The 14,939-nt window shown below is 60.1% G+C and overlaps 72 pseudogenes; all 72 read left to right on the top strand.

The window, feature by feature from the left end:
• The first annotated feature begins 5 nt into the window (after positions 1-5).
• LOC137553240 (5S ribosomal RNA) lies at positions 6-123 on the top strand (annotated as a pseudogene).
• Positions 124-207: 84 nt separating this feature from the next.
• LOC137551868 (5S ribosomal RNA) lies at positions 208-325 on the top strand (annotated as a pseudogene).
• Positions 326-409: 84 nt separating this feature from the next.
• LOC137551521 (5S ribosomal RNA) lies at positions 410-527 on the top strand (annotated as a pseudogene).
• An 84-nt stretch (positions 528-611) lies between these two features.
• Positions 612-729, top strand: LOC137553320 (5S ribosomal RNA; annotated as a pseudogene).
• Positions 730-813: 84 nt separating this feature from the next.
• LOC137551867 (5S ribosomal RNA) lies at positions 814-931 on the top strand (annotated as a pseudogene).
• An 84-nt stretch (positions 932-1,015) lies between these two features.
• Positions 1,016-1,133, top strand: LOC137551866 (5S ribosomal RNA; annotated as a pseudogene).
• Positions 1,134-1,217: 84 nt separating this feature from the next.
• LOC137554466 (5S ribosomal RNA) lies at positions 1,218-1,335 on the top strand (annotated as a pseudogene).
• An 84-nt stretch (positions 1,336-1,419) lies between these two features.
• On the top strand, positions 1,420-1,538 carry LOC137551050 (5S ribosomal RNA; annotated as a pseudogene).
• Positions 1,539-1,621: 83 nt separating this feature from the next.
• Positions 1,622-1,739, top strand: LOC137551865 (5S ribosomal RNA; annotated as a pseudogene).
• An 84-nt stretch (positions 1,740-1,823) lies between these two features.
• On the top strand, positions 1,824-1,941 carry LOC137553701 (5S ribosomal RNA; annotated as a pseudogene).
• Positions 1,942-2,025: 84 nt separating this feature from the next.
• On the top strand, positions 2,026-2,143 carry LOC137554116 (5S ribosomal RNA; annotated as a pseudogene).
• Positions 2,144-2,227: 84 nt separating this feature from the next.
• Positions 2,228-2,345, top strand: LOC137552796 (5S ribosomal RNA; annotated as a pseudogene).
• An 84-nt stretch (positions 2,346-2,429) lies between these two features.
• LOC137548821 (5S ribosomal RNA) lies at positions 2,430-2,548 on the top strand (annotated as a pseudogene).
• An 83-nt stretch (positions 2,549-2,631) lies between these two features.
• Positions 2,632-2,749, top strand: LOC137554294 (5S ribosomal RNA; annotated as a pseudogene).
• Positions 2,750-2,833: 84 nt separating this feature from the next.
• Positions 2,834-2,951, top strand: LOC137554185 (5S ribosomal RNA; annotated as a pseudogene).
• Positions 2,952-3,035: 84 nt separating this feature from the next.
• Positions 3,036-3,153, top strand: LOC137552487 (5S ribosomal RNA; annotated as a pseudogene).
• Positions 3,154-3,641: 488 nt separating this feature from the next.
• Positions 3,642-3,759, top strand: LOC137554477 (5S ribosomal RNA; annotated as a pseudogene).
• An 84-nt stretch (positions 3,760-3,843) lies between these two features.
• LOC137553753 (5S ribosomal RNA) lies at positions 3,844-3,961 on the top strand (annotated as a pseudogene).
• Positions 3,962-4,045: 84 nt separating this feature from the next.
• On the top strand, positions 4,046-4,163 carry LOC137553405 (5S ribosomal RNA; annotated as a pseudogene).
• An 84-nt stretch (positions 4,164-4,247) lies between these two features.
• On the top strand, positions 4,248-4,365 carry LOC137553586 (5S ribosomal RNA; annotated as a pseudogene).
• An 84-nt stretch (positions 4,366-4,449) lies between these two features.
• On the top strand, positions 4,450-4,567 carry LOC137552154 (5S ribosomal RNA; annotated as a pseudogene).
• An 84-nt stretch (positions 4,568-4,651) lies between these two features.
• Positions 4,652-4,769, top strand: LOC137552153 (5S ribosomal RNA; annotated as a pseudogene).
• An 84-nt stretch (positions 4,770-4,853) lies between these two features.
• LOC137553319 (5S ribosomal RNA) lies at positions 4,854-4,971 on the top strand (annotated as a pseudogene).
• An 84-nt stretch (positions 4,972-5,055) lies between these two features.
• On the top strand, positions 5,056-5,173 carry LOC137554345 (5S ribosomal RNA; annotated as a pseudogene).
• An 84-nt stretch (positions 5,174-5,257) lies between these two features.
• On the top strand, positions 5,258-5,375 carry LOC137552912 (5S ribosomal RNA; annotated as a pseudogene).
• An 84-nt stretch (positions 5,376-5,459) lies between these two features.
• Positions 5,460-5,577, top strand: LOC137553709 (5S ribosomal RNA; annotated as a pseudogene).
• Positions 5,578-5,661: 84 nt separating this feature from the next.
• Positions 5,662-5,779, top strand: LOC137553305 (5S ribosomal RNA; annotated as a pseudogene).
• Positions 5,780-5,863: 84 nt separating this feature from the next.
• Positions 5,864-5,981, top strand: LOC137553744 (5S ribosomal RNA; annotated as a pseudogene).
• Positions 5,982-6,065: 84 nt separating this feature from the next.
• LOC137553424 (5S ribosomal RNA) lies at positions 6,066-6,183 on the top strand (annotated as a pseudogene).
• Positions 6,184-6,267: 84 nt separating this feature from the next.
• Positions 6,268-6,386, top strand: LOC137557986 (5S ribosomal RNA; annotated as a pseudogene).
• Positions 6,387-6,471: 85 nt separating this feature from the next.
• On the top strand, positions 6,472-6,590 carry LOC137551718 (5S ribosomal RNA; annotated as a pseudogene).
• Positions 6,591-6,673: 83 nt separating this feature from the next.
• Positions 6,674-6,792, top strand: LOC137552424 (5S ribosomal RNA; annotated as a pseudogene).
• An 83-nt stretch (positions 6,793-6,875) lies between these two features.
• LOC137550871 (5S ribosomal RNA) lies at positions 6,876-6,994 on the top strand (annotated as a pseudogene).
• Positions 6,995-7,090: 96 nt separating this feature from the next.
• On the top strand, positions 7,091-7,209 carry LOC137557985 (5S ribosomal RNA; annotated as a pseudogene).
• Positions 7,210-7,293: 84 nt separating this feature from the next.
• LOC137550686 (5S ribosomal RNA) lies at positions 7,294-7,412 on the top strand (annotated as a pseudogene).
• Positions 7,413-7,495: 83 nt separating this feature from the next.
• Positions 7,496-7,614, top strand: LOC137550870 (5S ribosomal RNA; annotated as a pseudogene).
• An 83-nt stretch (positions 7,615-7,697) lies between these two features.
• LOC137557984 (5S ribosomal RNA) lies at positions 7,698-7,816 on the top strand (annotated as a pseudogene).
• An 83-nt stretch (positions 7,817-7,899) lies between these two features.
• Positions 7,900-8,018, top strand: LOC137559243 (5S ribosomal RNA; annotated as a pseudogene).
• Positions 8,019-8,101: 83 nt separating this feature from the next.
• Positions 8,102-8,220, top strand: LOC137551381 (5S ribosomal RNA; annotated as a pseudogene).
• Positions 8,221-8,303: 83 nt separating this feature from the next.
• On the top strand, positions 8,304-8,422 carry LOC137547755 (5S ribosomal RNA; annotated as a pseudogene).
• Positions 8,423-8,505: 83 nt separating this feature from the next.
• LOC137547703 (5S ribosomal RNA) lies at positions 8,506-8,624 on the top strand (annotated as a pseudogene).
• Positions 8,625-8,707: 83 nt separating this feature from the next.
• Positions 8,708-8,826, top strand: LOC137549891 (5S ribosomal RNA; annotated as a pseudogene).
• An 83-nt stretch (positions 8,827-8,909) lies between these two features.
• Positions 8,910-9,028, top strand: LOC137551452 (5S ribosomal RNA; annotated as a pseudogene).
• An 83-nt stretch (positions 9,029-9,111) lies between these two features.
• LOC137552225 (5S ribosomal RNA) lies at positions 9,112-9,230 on the top strand (annotated as a pseudogene).
• Positions 9,231-9,314: 84 nt separating this feature from the next.
• Positions 9,315-9,433, top strand: LOC137554205 (5S ribosomal RNA; annotated as a pseudogene).
• Positions 9,434-9,516: 83 nt separating this feature from the next.
• LOC137548264 (5S ribosomal RNA) lies at positions 9,517-9,635 on the top strand (annotated as a pseudogene).
• Positions 9,636-9,718: 83 nt separating this feature from the next.
• LOC137557983 (5S ribosomal RNA) lies at positions 9,719-9,837 on the top strand (annotated as a pseudogene).
• An 84-nt stretch (positions 9,838-9,921) lies between these two features.
• On the top strand, positions 9,922-10,040 carry LOC137557981 (5S ribosomal RNA; annotated as a pseudogene).
• Positions 10,041-10,124: 84 nt separating this feature from the next.
• Positions 10,125-10,243, top strand: LOC137547750 (5S ribosomal RNA; annotated as a pseudogene).
• An 84-nt stretch (positions 10,244-10,327) lies between these two features.
• On the top strand, positions 10,328-10,446 carry LOC137551048 (5S ribosomal RNA; annotated as a pseudogene).
• Positions 10,447-10,529: 83 nt separating this feature from the next.
• On the top strand, positions 10,530-10,648 carry LOC137549777 (5S ribosomal RNA; annotated as a pseudogene).
• An 83-nt stretch (positions 10,649-10,731) lies between these two features.
• Positions 10,732-10,850, top strand: LOC137549238 (5S ribosomal RNA; annotated as a pseudogene).
• Positions 10,851-10,933: 83 nt separating this feature from the next.
• Positions 10,934-11,052, top strand: LOC137548859 (5S ribosomal RNA; annotated as a pseudogene).
• Positions 11,053-11,135: 83 nt separating this feature from the next.
• Positions 11,136-11,254, top strand: LOC137551047 (5S ribosomal RNA; annotated as a pseudogene).
• An 83-nt stretch (positions 11,255-11,337) lies between these two features.
• LOC137549776 (5S ribosomal RNA) lies at positions 11,338-11,456 on the top strand (annotated as a pseudogene).
• Positions 11,457-11,539: 83 nt separating this feature from the next.
• Positions 11,540-11,658, top strand: LOC137549236 (5S ribosomal RNA; annotated as a pseudogene).
• An 83-nt stretch (positions 11,659-11,741) lies between these two features.
• Positions 11,742-11,860, top strand: LOC137550745 (5S ribosomal RNA; annotated as a pseudogene).
• Positions 11,861-11,943: 83 nt separating this feature from the next.
• Positions 11,944-12,062, top strand: LOC137547702 (5S ribosomal RNA; annotated as a pseudogene).
• An 83-nt stretch (positions 12,063-12,145) lies between these two features.
• LOC137548026 (5S ribosomal RNA) lies at positions 12,146-12,264 on the top strand (annotated as a pseudogene).
• Positions 12,265-12,347: 83 nt separating this feature from the next.
• Positions 12,348-12,466, top strand: LOC137549414 (5S ribosomal RNA; annotated as a pseudogene).
• Positions 12,467-12,549: 83 nt separating this feature from the next.
• Positions 12,550-12,668, top strand: LOC137558447 (5S ribosomal RNA; annotated as a pseudogene).
• An 83-nt stretch (positions 12,669-12,751) lies between these two features.
• Positions 12,752-12,870, top strand: LOC137547700 (5S ribosomal RNA; annotated as a pseudogene).
• Positions 12,871-12,953: 83 nt separating this feature from the next.
• LOC137549890 (5S ribosomal RNA) lies at positions 12,954-13,072 on the top strand (annotated as a pseudogene).
• Positions 13,073-13,155: 83 nt separating this feature from the next.
• Positions 13,156-13,274, top strand: LOC137550652 (5S ribosomal RNA; annotated as a pseudogene).
• Positions 13,275-13,357: 83 nt separating this feature from the next.
• LOC137553396 (5S ribosomal RNA) lies at positions 13,358-13,476 on the top strand (annotated as a pseudogene).
• Positions 13,477-13,559: 83 nt separating this feature from the next.
• LOC137557980 (5S ribosomal RNA) lies at positions 13,560-13,678 on the top strand (annotated as a pseudogene).
• An 83-nt stretch (positions 13,679-13,761) lies between these two features.
• On the top strand, positions 13,762-13,880 carry LOC137557979 (5S ribosomal RNA; annotated as a pseudogene).
• An 83-nt stretch (positions 13,881-13,963) lies between these two features.
• Positions 13,964-14,082, top strand: LOC137554249 (5S ribosomal RNA; annotated as a pseudogene).
• An 83-nt stretch (positions 14,083-14,165) lies between these two features.
• On the top strand, positions 14,166-14,284 carry LOC137550866 (5S ribosomal RNA; annotated as a pseudogene).
• An 83-nt stretch (positions 14,285-14,367) lies between these two features.
• On the top strand, positions 14,368-14,486 carry LOC137547748 (5S ribosomal RNA; annotated as a pseudogene).
• An 83-nt stretch (positions 14,487-14,569) lies between these two features.
• Positions 14,570-14,688, top strand: LOC137547746 (5S ribosomal RNA; annotated as a pseudogene).
• An 83-nt stretch (positions 14,689-14,771) lies between these two features.
• On the top strand, positions 14,772-14,890 carry LOC137552519 (5S ribosomal RNA; annotated as a pseudogene).
• The last annotated feature ends 49 nt before the right edge of the window (positions 14,891-14,939 follow it).

The following is a 14,939-nucleotide window of genomic DNA, read 5'->3' as shown; positions in this document are numbered from 1 at the left end:
AGTTTTCCTGCGGCCACACTAAGCCGAAAGCGCCCGCTCTCGTCAGATCGTGGAAGCTAAGTGGCTTCAGGCCTGGTTAGTAGCTGCATGGGAGACCGGCTGTGAACCCCAGGTGCTGCAGGTGTTTTTTTGGGTTTGAGGCCCAATGGCTATGAGCACGCGTGGTAAGCCTCACCTTCAAGGCGCCGGAGCGGCGCCTTGTAGTTTGCCTGCGGCCACACTAAGCCGAAAGCGCCCGCTCTCGTCAGATCGCGGAAGCTAAGTGGCTTCAGGCCTGGTTAGTAGCTGCATGGGAGACCGGCTGTGAACCCCAGGTGCTGCAGGCGTTTTTTTGGGTTTGAGGCCCAATGGCTATGAGCACGCGTGGGAAGCCTCACCTTCAAGGCGCTGGAGCGGCGCCTTGGAGTTTCCCTGCGGCCACACTAAGCCGAAAGCGCCCGCTCTCGTCAGATCGCGGAAGCTAAGTGGCTTCAGGCCTGGTTAGTAGCTGCATGGGAGACCAGCTGTGAACCCCAGGTGCTGCAGGTGTTTTTTTGGGTTTGAGGCCCAATGGCTATGAGCACGCGTGGGAAGCCTCACCTTCAAGGCGCCGGAACGGCGCCTTGGAGTTTGCCTGCGGCCACACTAAGCCGAAAGCGCCCGCTCTCGTCAGATCGCGGAAGCTAAGTGGCTTCAGGCCTGGTTAGTAGCTGCATGGGAGACTGGCTGTGAACCCCAGGTGCTGCAGGTGTTTTTTTGGGTTTGAGGCCCAATGGCTATGAGCACGCGTGGGCAGCCTCACCTTCAAGGCGCCGGAGCGGCGCCTTGGAGTTTGCCTGCGGCCACACTAAGCCGAAAGCGCCCGCTCTCGTCAGATCGCGGAAGCTAAGTGGCTTCAGGCCTGGTTAGTAGCTGCATGGGAGACCGGCTGTGAACCCCAGGTGCTGCAGGCGTTTTTTTGGGTTTGAGGCCCAATGGCTATGAGCACGCGTGGGAAGCCTCACCTTCAAGGCGCCGGAGCGGCGCCTTGGAGTTTGCCTGCGGCCACACTAAGCCGAAAGCGCCCGCTCTCGTCAGATCGCGGAAGCTAAGTGGCTTCAGGCCTGGTTAGTAGCTGCATGGGAGACCGGCTGTGAACCCCAGGTGCTGCAGGCGTTTTTTTGGGTTTGAGGCCCAATGGCTATGAGCACGCGTGGGAAGCCTCACCTTCAAGGCGCCGGAACGGCGCCTTGCAATTTGCCTGTGGCCACACTAAGCTGAAAGCGCCCGCTCTCGTCAGATCGTGGAAGCTAAGTGGCTTCAGGCCTGGTTAGTAGCTGCATGGGAGACTGGCTGTGAACCCCAGGTGCTGCAGGTGTTTTTTTGGGTTTGAGGCCAAATGGCTATGAGCACGCGTGGGAAGCCTCACCTTCAAGGCGCCGGAGCGGCGCCTTGGAGTTTGCCTTCGGCCACACTAAGCCAAAAGCGCCTGCTCTCGTCAGATCGCGGAAGCTAAGTGGCTTCAGGCCTGGTTAGTAGCTGCATGGGAGACCGGCTGTGAACCCCAGGTGCTGCAGGCATTTTTTTGGGTTTGAGGCCCAATGGCTATGAGCACGCGTGGGAAGCCTCACCTTCAAGGCGTCGGAACGGCGCCTTGGAGTTTGCCTGCGGCCACACTAAGCCGAAAGCGCCCGCTCTCGTCAGATCGCGGAAGCTAAGTGGCTTCAGGCCTGGTTAGTAGCTGCATGGGAGACCGGCTGTGAACCCCAGGTGCTGCAGGCGTTTTTTTGGGTTTGAGGCCCAATGGCTATGAGCACGCGTGGGAAGCCTCACCTTCAAGGCGCCGGAGCGGCGCCTTGGAGTTTGCCTGCGGCCACACTAAGCCGAAAGCGCCCGCTCTCGACAGATCGCGGAAGCTAAGTGGCTTCAGGCCTGGTTAGTAGTTGCATGGGAGACTGGCTGTGAACCCCAGGTGCTGCAGGCGTTTTTTTGGGTTTGAGGCCCAATGGCTATGAGCACGCGTGGGAAGCCTCACCTTCAAGGCGCCGGAACGGCGCCTTGCAGTTTGCCTGCGGCCACACTAAGCCGAAAGCGCCCGCTCTCGTCAGATCGCGGAAGCTAAGTGGCTTCAGGCCTGGTTAGTAACTGCATGGGAGACCGGCTGTGAACCCCACGTGCTGCAGGCGTTTTTTTGGGTTTGAGGCCCAATGGCTATGAGCACGCGTGGGAAGCCTCACCTTCAAGGCGCCGGAACGGCGCCTTGGAGTTTTCCTGCGGCCACACTAAGCCGAAAGCGCCCGCTCTCGTCAGATCGCGGAAGCTAAGTGGCTTCAGGCCTGTTTAGTAGCTGCATGGGAGACCGGCTGTGAACCCCAGGTGCTGCAGGCGTTTTTTTGGGTTTGAGGCCCAATGGCTATGAGCACGCGTGGGAAGCCTCACCTTCAAGGCGCCGGAGCGGCGCCTTTGAGTTTGCCTGCGGACACACTAAGCCGAAAGCGCCCGCTCTCGTCAGATCGCGGAAGCTAAGTGGCTTCAGGCCTGGTTAGTAGCTGCATGGGAGACCGGCTGTGAACCCCAGGTGCTGCAGGCATTTGTTTGGGTTTGAGGTCCAATGGCTATGAGCACGCGTGGGAAGCCTCACCTTCAAGGCGCCGGAACGGCGCTTTGGAGTTTGCCTGCGGCCACACTAAGCCGAAATCGCCCGCTCGTGTCAGATCGCGGAAGCTAAGTGGCTTCAGGCCTGGTTAGTAGCTGCATGGGAGACCGGCTGTGAACCCCAGGTGCTGCAGGCGTTTATTTGGGTTTGAGGCCCAATGGCGATGAGCACGCGTGGGAAGCCTCACCTTCAAGGCGCCGGAGCGGGGCCTTGGAGTTTGCCTGCGGCCACACTAAGCCGAAAGTGCCCGCTCTCGTCAGATCGCGGAAGCTAAGTGGCTTCAGGCCTGGTTAGTAGCTGCATGGGAGACCGGCTGTGAACCCCACGTGCTGCAGGCGTTTTTTTGGGTTTGAGGCCCAATGGCTATGAGCACGCGTGGGAAGCCTCACCTTCAAGGCGCCGAAACGGCGCCTTGGAGTTTGCCTGCGGTCACACTAAGCCGAAAGCGCCCGCTCTCGTCAGATCGCGGAAGCTAAGTGGCTTCAGGCCTGGTTAGTAGCTGCATGGGAGACCGGCTGTGAACCCCAGGTGCTGCAGGCGTTTTTTTGGGTTTGAGGCCCAATGGCTATGAGCACGCGTGGGAAGCCTCACCTTCAAGGCGCCGGAGCGGCGCCTTGGAGTTTGCCTGCGGCCACACTAAGCCGAATGCTCCTTCTCTCGTCAGATCGCGGAAGCTAAGTGGTTTCAGGCCTGGTTAGTAGCTGCATGGGAGACTGGCTGTGAACCCCAGGTGCTGCAGGCGTTTTTTTGGGTTTGAGGCCCAATGGCTATGAGCACTCGTGGGAAGCCTCACCTTCAAGGCGCCGGAGCGGCGCTTTGGAGTTTGCCTGAGGCCACACTAAGCCGAAAGCCCCCGCTCTCGTCAGATCGCGGAAGCTAAGTGGCTTCAGGCCTGGTTAGTAGCTGCATGGGAGACTGGCTGTGAACCCCAGATGCTGCAGGCGTTTTTTTGGGTTTGAGGCCCAATGGCTATGAGCACGCGTGGGAAGCCTCACCTTCAAGGCGCCGTAACGGCGCCTTGGAGTTTGCCTGCGGCCACACTAAGCCGAAAGCGCCCGCTCTCGTCAGATAGCGGAAGCTAAGTGGCTTCAGGCCTGGTTAGCAGCTGCATGGGAGACCGGCTGTGAACCCCAGGTGCTGCAGGCGTATTTTTGGGTTTGAGGCCCAATGGCTATGAGCACGCGTGGGAAGCCTCACCTTCAAGGCGCCGGAACGGCGCCTTGGAGTTTGCCTGTGGCCACACTAAGCCGAAAGCGCCCGCTCTCGACAGATCGCGGAAGCTAAGTGGCTTCAGGCCTGGTTAGTAGCTGCATGGGAGACCGGCTGTGAACCCCAGGTGCTGCAGGCGTTTTTTTGGGCTTGAGGCCCAATGGCTATGAGCACGCGTGGGAAGCCTCACCTTCAAGGCGCCGGAGCGGCGCCTTGGAAATTGCCTGCGGCCACACTAAGCCGAAAGCGCCCGCTCTTGTCAGATCGCGGAAGCTAAGTGGCTTCAGGCCTGGTTAGTAGCTGCATGGGAGACCGGCTGTGAACCCCAGGTGCTGCAGGCGTTTTTTTGGGTTTGAGGCCCAATGGCTATGAGCACGCGTGGGAAGCCTCACCTTCAAGGCGCCGGAGCGGCGCCTTGAAGTTTGCCAGCGGCCACACTAAGCCGAAAGCGCCCGCTCTCATCAGATCGTGGAAGCTAAGTGGCTTCAGGCCTGGTTAGTAGCTGCATGGGAGACCGGCTGTGAACCCCAGGTGCTGCAGGCGTTTTTTGGGGTTTGAGGCCCAATGGCTATGAGCACGCGTGGGAAGCCTCACCTTCAAGGCGCCGGAACGGCGCCTTGGAGTTTGCCTGCGGCCACACTAAGCCGAAAGCGCCCGCTCTCGTCAGATCGCGGAAGCTAAGTGGCTTCAGGCCTGGTTAGTAGCTGCATGGGAGACCGGCTGTGAACCCCAGGTGCTGCAGGTGTTTTTTTGGGTTTGAGGCCCAATGGCTATGAGCACGCGTGGGAAGCCTCACCTTCAAGGCGCCGGAGCGGTGCCTTAGAGTTTGCCTGCGGCCACACTAAGCCGAAAGCGCCCGCTCTCGTCAGATCGCGGAAGCTAAGTGGCTTCAGGCCTGGTTAGTAGCTGCATGGGAGACCGGCTGTGAACCCCAGGTGCTGCAGGTGTTTTTTTGGGTTTGAGGCCCAATGGCTATGAGTACGCGTGGGATGCCTCACCTTCAAGGCGCCGGAACGGCGCCTTGGAGTTTGCCTGCGGCCACACTAAGCCGAAAGCGCCCGCTCTCGTCAGATCGCGGAAGCTAAGTGGCTTCAGGCCTGGTTAGTAGCTGCATGGGAGACTGGCTGTGAACCCCAGGTGCTGCAGGTGTTTTTTTGGGTTTGAGGCCCAATGGCTATGAGCACGCGTGGGAAGCCTCACCTTCAATGCGCCGGAACGGCGCCTTGGAGTTTTCCTGCGGCCACACTAAGCCGAAAGCGCCCGCTCTCATCAGATCGCGCAAGCTAAGTGGCTTCATGCCTGGTTAGTAGCTGCATGGGAGACCGGCTGTGAACCCCAGGTGCTGCAGGCGTTTTTTTGGGTTTGAGGCCCAATGGCTATGAGCACGCGTGGGAAGCCTCACCTTCAAGACGCCGGAACGGCGCCTTGGAGTTTTCCTGCGGCCACACTAAGCCGAAAGCGCCCGCTCTCGTCAGAATGCGGAAGCTAAGTGGCTTCAGGCCTGGTTAGTAGCTGCATGGGAGACCGGCTGTGAACCCCAGGTGCTGCAGGTGTTTTTTTGGGTTTGAGGCCCAATGGCTATGAGCACGTGTGGGAAGCCTCACCTTCAAGGCGCCGGAGCGGCGCCTTGGAGTTTGCCTGCGGCCACACAAAGCTGAAAGCACCCGCTCTCGTCAGATCGCGGAAGCTAAGTGGCTTCAGGCCTGATTAGTAGCTGAGTGGGAGACCGGCTGTGAACCCCAGGTGCTGCAGGTGTTTTTTTGGGTTTGAGGCCCAATGGCTATGAGCACGCGTGGGAAGCCTCACCTTCAAGGCGCCGGAACGGCGCCTTGGAGTTTGCCTGCGGCCACACTAAGCCGAAAGCGCCCGCACTCGTCAGATCGCGGAAGCTAAGTGGCTTCAGGCCTGGTTAGTAGCTGCATGGGAGACCGGCTGTGAACCCCAGGTGCTGCAGGTGTTTTTTTGGGTTTGAGGCCCAATGGCTATGAGCACGCGTGGGAAGCCTCACCTTCAAGGCGCCGGAGCGGCGCCTTGCAGTTTGCCTGCGGCCACACTAAGCCGAAAGCGCTTGCTCTCGTCAGATCGCGGAAGCTAAGTGGCTTCAGGCCTGGTTAGTAGCTGCATGGGAGACCGGCTGTGAACCCCAGGTGCTGCAGGTGTTTTTTTGGGTTTGAGGCCCAATGGCTATGAGCACGCGTGGGAAGCCTCACCTTCAAGGCGCCGTAGCGGCGCCTTGCAGTTTGCCTGTGGCCACACTAAGCCGAAAGCGCCTGCTCTCGTCAGATCGCGGAAGCTAAGTGGCTTCAGGCCTGGTTAGTAGCTGCATGGGAGACCGGCTGTGAACCCCAGGTGCTGCAGGCGTTTTTTTGGGTTTGAGGCCCAATGGCTATGAGCACGCGTGGGAAGCCTCACCTTCAAGGCGCCGGAACGGCGCCTTGGAGTTTGCCTGCGGCCACACTAAGCCGAAAGCGCCCGCTCTCGTCAGATCGCGGAAGCTAAGTGGCTTCAGGCCTGGTTAGTAGCTGCATGGGAGACCGGCTGTGAACCCCAGGTGCTGCAGGCGTTTTTTTTGGGTTTGAGGCCCAATGGCTATGAGCACGCCCAGGGAAGCCTCACCTTCAAGGCGCCGGAACGGCGCCTTGGAGTTTGTCTGCGGCCACACTAAGCCGAAAGCGCCTGCTCTCGTCTGATCGCGGAAGCTAAGTGGTTTCAGGCCTGGTTAGTAGCTGCATGGGAGACCGGCTGTGAACCCCAGGTGCTGCAGGTGTTTTTTTGGGTTTGAGGCCCAATGGCTATGAGCACGCGTGGGAAGCCTCACCTTCAAGGCGCCGGAACGGCGCCTTAAAGTTTGCCTGCGGCCACACTAAGCCGAAAGTGCCCACTCTCGTCAGATCGCGGAAGCTAAGTGGCTTCAGGCCTGGTTAGTAGCTGCATGGGAGACCGGCTGTGAACCCCAGGTGCTGCAGGTGTTTTTTTGGGTTTGAGGCCCAATGGCTATGAGCACGCGTGGGAAGCCTCACCTTCAAGGCGCCGGAACGGCGCCTTGGAGTTTGCCAGCGGCCACACTAAGCCGAAAGCGCCCGCTCTCGTCAGATCGCGGAAGCTAAGTGGCTTCAGGCCTGGTTAGTAGCTGCATGGGAGACCGGCTGTGAACCCCAGGTGCTACAGGCGTTTTTTTGGGTTTGAGGCCCAATGGCTATGAGCACGCGTGGGAAGCCTCACCTTCAAGGCGCCGGAGCGGCGCCTTGGAGCGGCGCCTTGGAGTTTGCCTGCGGCCACACTAAGCCGAAAGCGCCCGCTCTCGTCAGATCGCGGAAGCTAAGTGGCTTCAGGCCTGGTTAGTAGCTGCATGGGAGACCGGCTGTGAACCCCAGGTGCTGCAGGCGTTTTTTTTGGGTTTGAGGCCCAATGGCTGTGAGCACGCGTGGGAAGCCTCACCTTCAAGGCGCCGGAGCGGCGCCTCGGAGTTTGCCTGCGGCCACACTAAGCCGAAAGCGCCCGCTCTCGTCAGATCGCGTAAGCTAAGTGGCTTCAGGCCTGGTTAGTAGCTGCATGGGAGACCGTGTGTGAACCCCAGGTGCTGCAGGTGTATTTTTGGGTTTGAGGCCCAATGGCTATGAGCACGCGTGGGAAGCCTCACCTTCAAGGCGCCGGAACGGCGCCTTGGAGTTTGCCAGCGGCCACACTAAGCCGAAAGCGCCCGCTCTCGTCAGATCGCGGAAGCTAAGTGGCTTCAGGCCTGGTTAGTAGCTGCATGGGAGACCGGCTGTGAACCCCAGGTGCTACAGGCGTTTTTTTGGGTTTGAGGCCCAATGGCTATGAGCACGCGTGGGAAGCCTCACCTTCAAGGCGCCGGAGCGGCGCCTTGGAGTTTGCCTGCGGCCACACTAAGCCGAAAGCGCCCGCTCTCGTCAGATCGCGGAAGCTAAGTGGCTTCAGGCCTGGTTAGTAGCTGCATGGGAGACCGGCTGTGAACCCCAGGTGCTGCAGGCGTTTTTTTGGGTTTGAGGCCCAATGGCTGTGAGCACGCGTGGGAAGCCTCACCTTCAAGGCGCCGGAGCGGCGCCTCGGAGTTTGCCTGCGGCCACACTAAGCCGAAAGCGCCCGCTCTCGTCAGATCGCGGAAGCTAAGTGGCTTCAGGCCTGGTTAGTAGCTGCATGGGAGACCGTGTGTGAACCCCAGGTGCTGCAGGTGTATTTTTGGGTTTGAGGCCCAATGGCTATGAGCACGCGTGGGAAGCCTCACCTTCAAGGCCCCGGAACGGCGCCTTGGAGTTTGCCTGCGGCCACACTAAGCCGAAAGCGCCCGCTCTCGTCAGATTGCGGAAGCTAAGTGGCTTCAGGCCTGGTTAGTAGCTGCATGGGAGACCGGCTGTGAACCCCAGGTGCTACAGGCGTTTTTTTGGGTTTGAGGCCCAATGGCTATGAGCACGCGTGGGAAGCCTCACCTTCAAGGCGCCGGAGCGGCGCCTTGGAGTTTGCCTGCGGCCATACTAAGCCGAAAGCGCCCGCCCTCATCAGATCGCGGAAGCTAAGTGGCTTCAGGCCTGGTTAGTAGCTGCATGGGAGACCGGCTGTGAACCCCAGGTGCTGCAGGTGTTTTTTTGGGTTTGAGGCCCAATGGCTGTGAGCACGCGTGGGAAGCCTCACCTTCAAGGCGCCGGAGCGGCGCCTTGGAGTTTGCCTGCGGCCACACTAAGCCGAAAGCGCCCGCTCTCGTCAGATCGCGGAAGCTAAGTGGCTTCAGGCCTGGTTAGTAGCTGCATGGGAGACCGGCTGTGAACCCCAGGTGCTGCAGGTGTTTTTTTGGGTTTGAGGCCCAATGGCTATGAGCACGCGTGGAAAGCCTCACCTTCAAGGCGCCGGAACGGTGCCTTGGAGCTTGCCTGCGGCCACACTAAGCCGAAAGCGCCCGCTCTCGTCAGATCGTGGAAGCTAAGTGGCTTCAGGCCTGGTTAGTAGCTGCATGGGAGACCGGCTGTGAACCCCAGGTGCTGCAGGTGTTTTTTTGGGTTTGAGGCCCAATGGCTATGAGCACGCGTGGGAAGCCTCACCTTCAAGGCGCCGGAACTGCGCCTTGGAGTTTGCCTGTGGCCACACTAAGCCGAAAGCGCCCGCTCTCGTCAGATCGCGGAAGCTAAGTGGCTTCAGGCCTAGTTAGTAGCTGCATGGGAGACCGGCTGTGAACCCCAGGTGCTGCAGGTGTTTTTTTGAGTTTGAGGCCCAATGGCTATGAGCACGCGTGGGAAGCCTCACCTTCAAGGCGCCGGAACGGCGCCTTGGAGTTTACCTGCGGCCACACTAAGCCGAAAGCGCCCGCTCTCGTCAGATCGAGGAAGCTAAGTGGCTTCAGGCCTGGTTAGTAGCTGCATGGGAGACCGGCTGTGAACCCCAGGTGCTGCAGGCGTTTTTTTTGGGTTTGAGGCCCAATGGCTGTGAGCACGCGTGGGAAGCCTCACCTTCAAGGCGCCGGAACGGCGCCTTGGAGTTTGCCTGCGGCCACACTAAGCCGAAAGCGCCTGTTCTCGTTAGATCGCGGAAGCTAAGTGGCTTCAGGCCTAGTTAGTAGCTGCATGAGAGACCGGCTGTGAACCCCAGGTGCTGCAGGTGTTTTTTTGGGTTTGAGGCCCAATGGCTATGAGCACGCGTGGGAAGCCTCACCTTCAAGGCGCCTGAGCGGCGCCTTGGAGTTTACCTGCGGCCACACTAAGCCGAAAGCGCCCGCTCTCGTCAGATCGCGGAAGCTAAGTGGCTTCAGGCCTGGTTAGTAGCTGCATGGGAGACCGGCTGTGAACCCCAGGTGCTGCAGGCGTTTTTTTGGGTTTGAGGCCCAATGGCTGTGAGCACGCGTGGGAAGCCTCACCTTCAAGGCGCCGGAACGGCGCCTTGGAGTTTGCCTGCGGCCACACTAAGCCGAAAGCGCCCGCTCTCGTCAGATCGCGGAAGCTAAGTGGCTTCAGGCCTGGTTAGTAGCTGCATGGGAGACCGGCTGTGAACCCCAGGTGCTGCAGGCGGTATTTTTGGGTTTGAGGCCCAATGGCTATGAGCACGCGTGAGAAGCCTCACCTTCAAGGCGCCGGAGCGGCGCCTTGGAGTTTGCCTGCGGCCACACTAAGCCGAAAGCGCCCGCTCTCGTCAGATCGCGGAAGCTAAGTGGCTTCAGGCCTGGTTAGTAGCTGCATGGGAGACCGGCTGTGAACCCCAGGTGCTGCAGGCGTTTTTTTTGGGTTTGAGGCCCAATGGCTATGAGCACGCGTCGGAAGCCTCACCTTCAAGGCGCCGGAACGGCGCCTTGGAGTTTGCCTGCGGCCACACTAAGCCGAAAGTGCCCGCTCTCGTCAGATCGCGGAAGCTAAGTGGCTTCAGGCCTGGTTAGTAGCTGCATGGGAGACCGGCTGTGAACCCCAGGTGCTGCAGGCGTTTTTTTTGGGTTTGAGGCCCAATGGCTATGAGCACGCGTGGGAAGCCTCACCTTCAAGGCGCCGGAACGGCGCCTTGGAGTTTGCCTGTGGCCACACTAAGCCGAAAGCGCCCGCTCTCGTCAGATCGCGGAAGCTAAGTGGCTTCAGGCCTGGTTAGTAGCTGCATGGGAGACTGGCTGTGAACCCCAGGTGCTGCAGGTGTTTTTTTGGGTTTGAGGCCCAATGGCTATGAGCACGCGTGGGAAGCCTCACCTTCAATGCGCCGGAACGGCGCCTTGGAGTTTGCCTGCGGCCACACTAAGCCGAAAGCGCCCGCTCTCGTCAGATCGCGCAAGCTAAGTGGCTTCAGGCCTGGTTAGTAGCTGCATGGGAGACCGGCTGTGAACCCCAGGTGCTGCAGGCGTTTTTTTGGGTTTGAGGCCCAATGGCTATGAGCACGCGTGGGAAGCCTCACCTTCAAGGCGCCGGAGCGGCGCCTTGGTGTTTGCCTGCGGCCACACTAAGCCGAAAGCGCCCGCTCTCGTCAGAATGCGGAAGCTAAGTGGCTTCAGGCCTGGTTAGTAGCTGCATGGGAGACCGGCTGTGAACCCCAGGTGCTGCAGGTGTTTTTTTGGGTTTGAGGCCCAATGGCTATGAGCACGCGTGGGAAGCCTCACCTTCAAGGCGCCGGAGCGGCGCCTTGGAGTTTGACTGCGGCCACACTAAGCCGAAAACGCCCGCTCTCGTCAGATCGCGGAAGCTAAGTGGCTTCAGGCCTGGTTAGTAGCTGCATGGGAGACCGGCTGTGAACCCCAGGTGCTGCAGGCGTTTTTTTGGGTTTGAGGCCCAATGGCTATGAGCACGCGTGGGAAGCCTCACCTTCAAGGCGCCGGAACGGCGCCTTGGAGTTTGCCTGTGGCCACACTAAGCCGAAAGCGCCCGCTCTCGTCAGATCGCGGAAGCTAAGTGGCTTCAGGCCTGGTTAGTAGCTGCATGGGAGACTGGCTGTGAACCCCAGGTGCTGCAGGTGTTTTTTTGGGTTTGAGGCCCAATGGCTATGAGCACGCGTGGGAAGCCTCACCTTCAATGCGCCGGAACGGCGCCTTGGAGTTTGCCTGCGGCCACACTAAGCCGAAAGCGCCCGCTCTCGTCAGATCGCGCAAGCTAAGTGGCTTCAGGCCTGGTTAGTAGCTGCATGGGAGACCGGCTGTGAACCCCAGGTGCTGCAGGCGTTTTTTTGGGTTTGAGGCCCAATGGCTATGAGCACGCGTGGGAAGCCTCACCTTCAAGGCGCCGGAGCGGCGCCTTGGAGTTTGCCTGCGGCCACACTAAGCCGAAAGCGCCCGCTCTCGTCAGAATGCGGAAGCTAAGTGGCTTCAGGCCTGGTTAGTAGCTGCATGGGAGACCGGCTGTGAACCCCAGGTGCTGCAGGTGTTTTTTTGGGTTTGAGGCCCAATGGCTATGAGCACGCGTGGGAAGCCTCACCTTCAAGGCGCCGGAGCGGCGCCTTGGAGTTTGACTGCGGCCACACTAAGCCGAAAACGCCCGCTCTCGTCAGATCGCGGAAGCTAAGTGGCTTCAGGCCTGATTAGTAGCTGAGTGGGAGACCGGCTGTGAACCCCAGGTGCTGCAGGTGTTTTTTTGGGTTTGAGGCCCAGTGGCTATGAGCACGCGTGGGAAGCCTCACCTTCAAGGCGCCGGAACGGCGCCTTGGAGTTTGCCTGCGGCCACACTAAGCCGAAAGCGCCCGCTCTCGTCAGATCGCGGAAGCTAAGTGGCTTCAGGCCTGGTTAGTAGCTGCATGGGAGACCGGCTGTGAACCCCAGGTGCTGCAGGTGTTTTTTTGGGTTTGAGGCCCAATGGCTATGAGCACGCGTGGGAAGCCTCACCTTCAAGGCGCCGGAGCGGCGCCTTGCAGTTTGCCTGCGGCCACACTAAGCCGAAAGCGCCTGCTCTCGTCAGATCGCGGAAGCTAAGTGGCTTCAGGCCTGGTTAGTAGCTGCATGGGAGACCGGCTGTGAACCCCAGGTGCTGCAGGCGGTTTTTTGGGTTTGAGGCCCAATGGCTATGAGCACGCGTGGGAAGCCTCACCTTCAAGGCGCCAGAACGGCGCCTTGGAGTTTGCCTGCGGCCACACTAAGCCGAAAGTGCCTGCTCTCGTCAGATCGCGGAAGCTAAGTGGCTTCAGGCCTGGTTAGTAGCTGCATGGGAGACCGGCTGTGAACCCCAGGTGCTGCAGGCGTTTTTTTGGGTTTGAGGCCCAATGGCTATGAGCACGCGTGGGAAGCCTCACCTTCAAGGCGCCGGAGCGGCGCCTTGGAGTTTGCCTGCGGCCACACTAAGCCGAAAGTGCCCGCTCTCGTCAGATCGCGGAAGCTAAGTGGCTTCAGGCCTGGTTAGTAGCTGCATGGGAGACCGGCTGTGAAGACCAGGTGCTGCAGGCGTTTTTTTGGGTTTGAGGCCCAATGGCTATGAGCACGCGTGGGAAGCCTCACCTTCAAGGCGCCGGAGCGGCGCCTTGGAGTTTGCCTGCGGCCACACTAAGCCGAAAGCGCCCGCTCTCGTCAGATCGCGGAAGCTAAGTGGCTTCAGGCCTGGTTAGTAGCTGCATGGGAGACCGGCTGTGAACCCCAGGTGCTGCAGGTGTTTTTTTGGGTTTGAGGCCCAATGGCTATGAGCACGCGTGGAAAGCCTCACCTTCAAGGCGCCGGAACGGTGCCTTGGAGCTTGCCTGCGGCCACACTAAGCCGAAAGCGCCCGCTCTCGTCAGATCGTGGAAGCTAAGTGGCTTCAGGCCTGGTTAGTAGCTGCATGGGAGACCGGCTGTGAACCCCAGGTGCTGCAGGTGTTTTTTTGGGTTTGAGGCCCAATGGCTATGAGCACGCGTGGGAAGCCTCACCTTCAAGGCGCCGGAACGGCGCCTTGGAGTTTGCCTGCGGCCACACTAAGCCGAAAGCGCCCGCTCTCGTCAGATCGCGGAAGCTAAGTGGCTTCAGGCCTAGTTAGTAGCTGCATGGGAGACCGGCTGTGAACCCCAGGTGCTGCAGGTGTTTTTTTGGGTTTGAGGCCCAATGGCTATGAGCACGCGTGGGAAGCCTCACCTTCAAGGCGCCGGAACGGCGCCTTGGAGTTTACCTGCTGCCACACTAAGCCGAAAGCGCCCGCTCTCGTCAGATCGAGGAAGCTAAGTGGCTTCAGGCCTGGTTAGTAGCTGCATGGGAGACCGGCTGTGAACCCCAGGTGCTGCAGGCGTTTTTTTGGGTTTGAGGCCCAATGGCTGTGAGCACGCGTGGGAAGCCTCACCTTCAAGGCGCCGGAGCGGCGCCTTGGAGTTTGCCTGCGGCCACACTAAGCCGAAAGCGCCCGCTCTCGTCAGATCGCGGAAGCTAAGTGGCTTCAGGCCTGGTTAGTAGCTGCATGGGAGACCGGCTGTGAACCCCAGGTGCTGCAGGCGTTTTTTTGGGTTTGAGGCCCAATGGCTGTGAGCACGCGTGGGAAGCCTCACCTTCAAGGCGCCGGAACGGCGCCTTGGAGTTTGCCTGCGGCCACACTAAGCCGAAAGCGCCCGCTCTCGTCAGATCGCGGAAGCTAAGTGGCTTCAGGCCTGGTTAGTAGCTGCATGGGAGACCGGCTGTGAACCCCAGGTGCTGCAGGCGTTTTTTTGGGTTTGAGGCCCAATGGCTATGAGCACGCGTGGGAAGCCTCACCTTCAAGGCGCCGGAACGGCGCCTTGGAGTTTGCCTGCAGCCACACTAAGCCGAAAGCGCCTGTTCTCGTTAGATCGCGGAAGCTAAGTGGCTTCAGGCCTAGTTAGTAGCTGCATGAGAGACCGGCTGTGAACCCCAGGTGCTGCAGGTGTTTTTTTGGGTTTGAGGCCCAATGGCTATGAGCACGCGTGGGAAGCCTCACCTTCAAGGCGCCTGAGCGGCGCCTTGGAGTTTACCTGCGGCCACACTAAGCCGAAAGCGCCCGCTCTCGTCAGATTGCGGAAGCTAAGTGGCTTCAGGCCTGGTTAGTAGCTGCATGGGAGACCGGCTGTGAACCCCAGGTGCTGCAGGCGTTTTTTTGGGTTTGAGGCCCAATGGCTGTGAGCACGCGTGGGAAGCCTCACCTTCAAGGCGCCGGAACGGCGCCTTGGAGTTTGCCTGCGGCCACACTAAGCCGAAAGTGCCCGCTCTCGTCAGATCGCGGAAGCTAAGTGGCTTCAGGCCTGGTTAGTAGCTGCATGGGAGACCGGCTGTGAACCCCAGGTGCTGCAGGCGTTTATTTGGGTTTGAGGCCCAATGGCTATGAGCACGCGTGGGAAGCCTCACCTTCAAGGCGCCGGAGCGGCGCCTTGGAGTTTGCCTGCGGCCACACTAAGCCGAAAGTGCCCGCTCTCGTCAGATCGCGGAAGCTAAGTGGCTTCAGGCCTGGTTAGTAGCTGCATGGGAGACCGGCTGTGAACCCCAGGTGCTGCAGGCGTTTTTTTGGGTTTGAGGCCTAATGGCTATGAGCACGCGTGGGAAGCCTCACCTTCAAGGCGCCGGAACGGCGACTTGGAGTTTGCCTGTGGCCACACTAAGCCGAAAGCGCCCGCTCTCGTCAGATCGCGGAAGCTAAGTGGCTTCAGGCCTGGTTAGTAGCTGCATGGGAGACTGGCTGTGAACCCCAGGTGCTGCTGGTGTTTTTTTGGGTTTGAGGCCCAATGGCTATGAGCACGCGTGGGAAGCCTC

This window comes from Hyperolius riggenbachi, chromosome 2, assembly GCF_040937935.1.
Source record: "Hyperolius riggenbachi isolate aHypRig1 chromosome 2, aHypRig1.pri, whole genome shotgun sequence".
Lineage (NCBI taxonomy): Eukaryota > Metazoa > Chordata > Amphibia > Anura > Hyperoliidae > Hyperolius > Hyperolius riggenbachi.
Note: the sequence above shows the minus strand (reverse complement) of the source record. Positions and strands in the feature narration are given on the sequence as shown.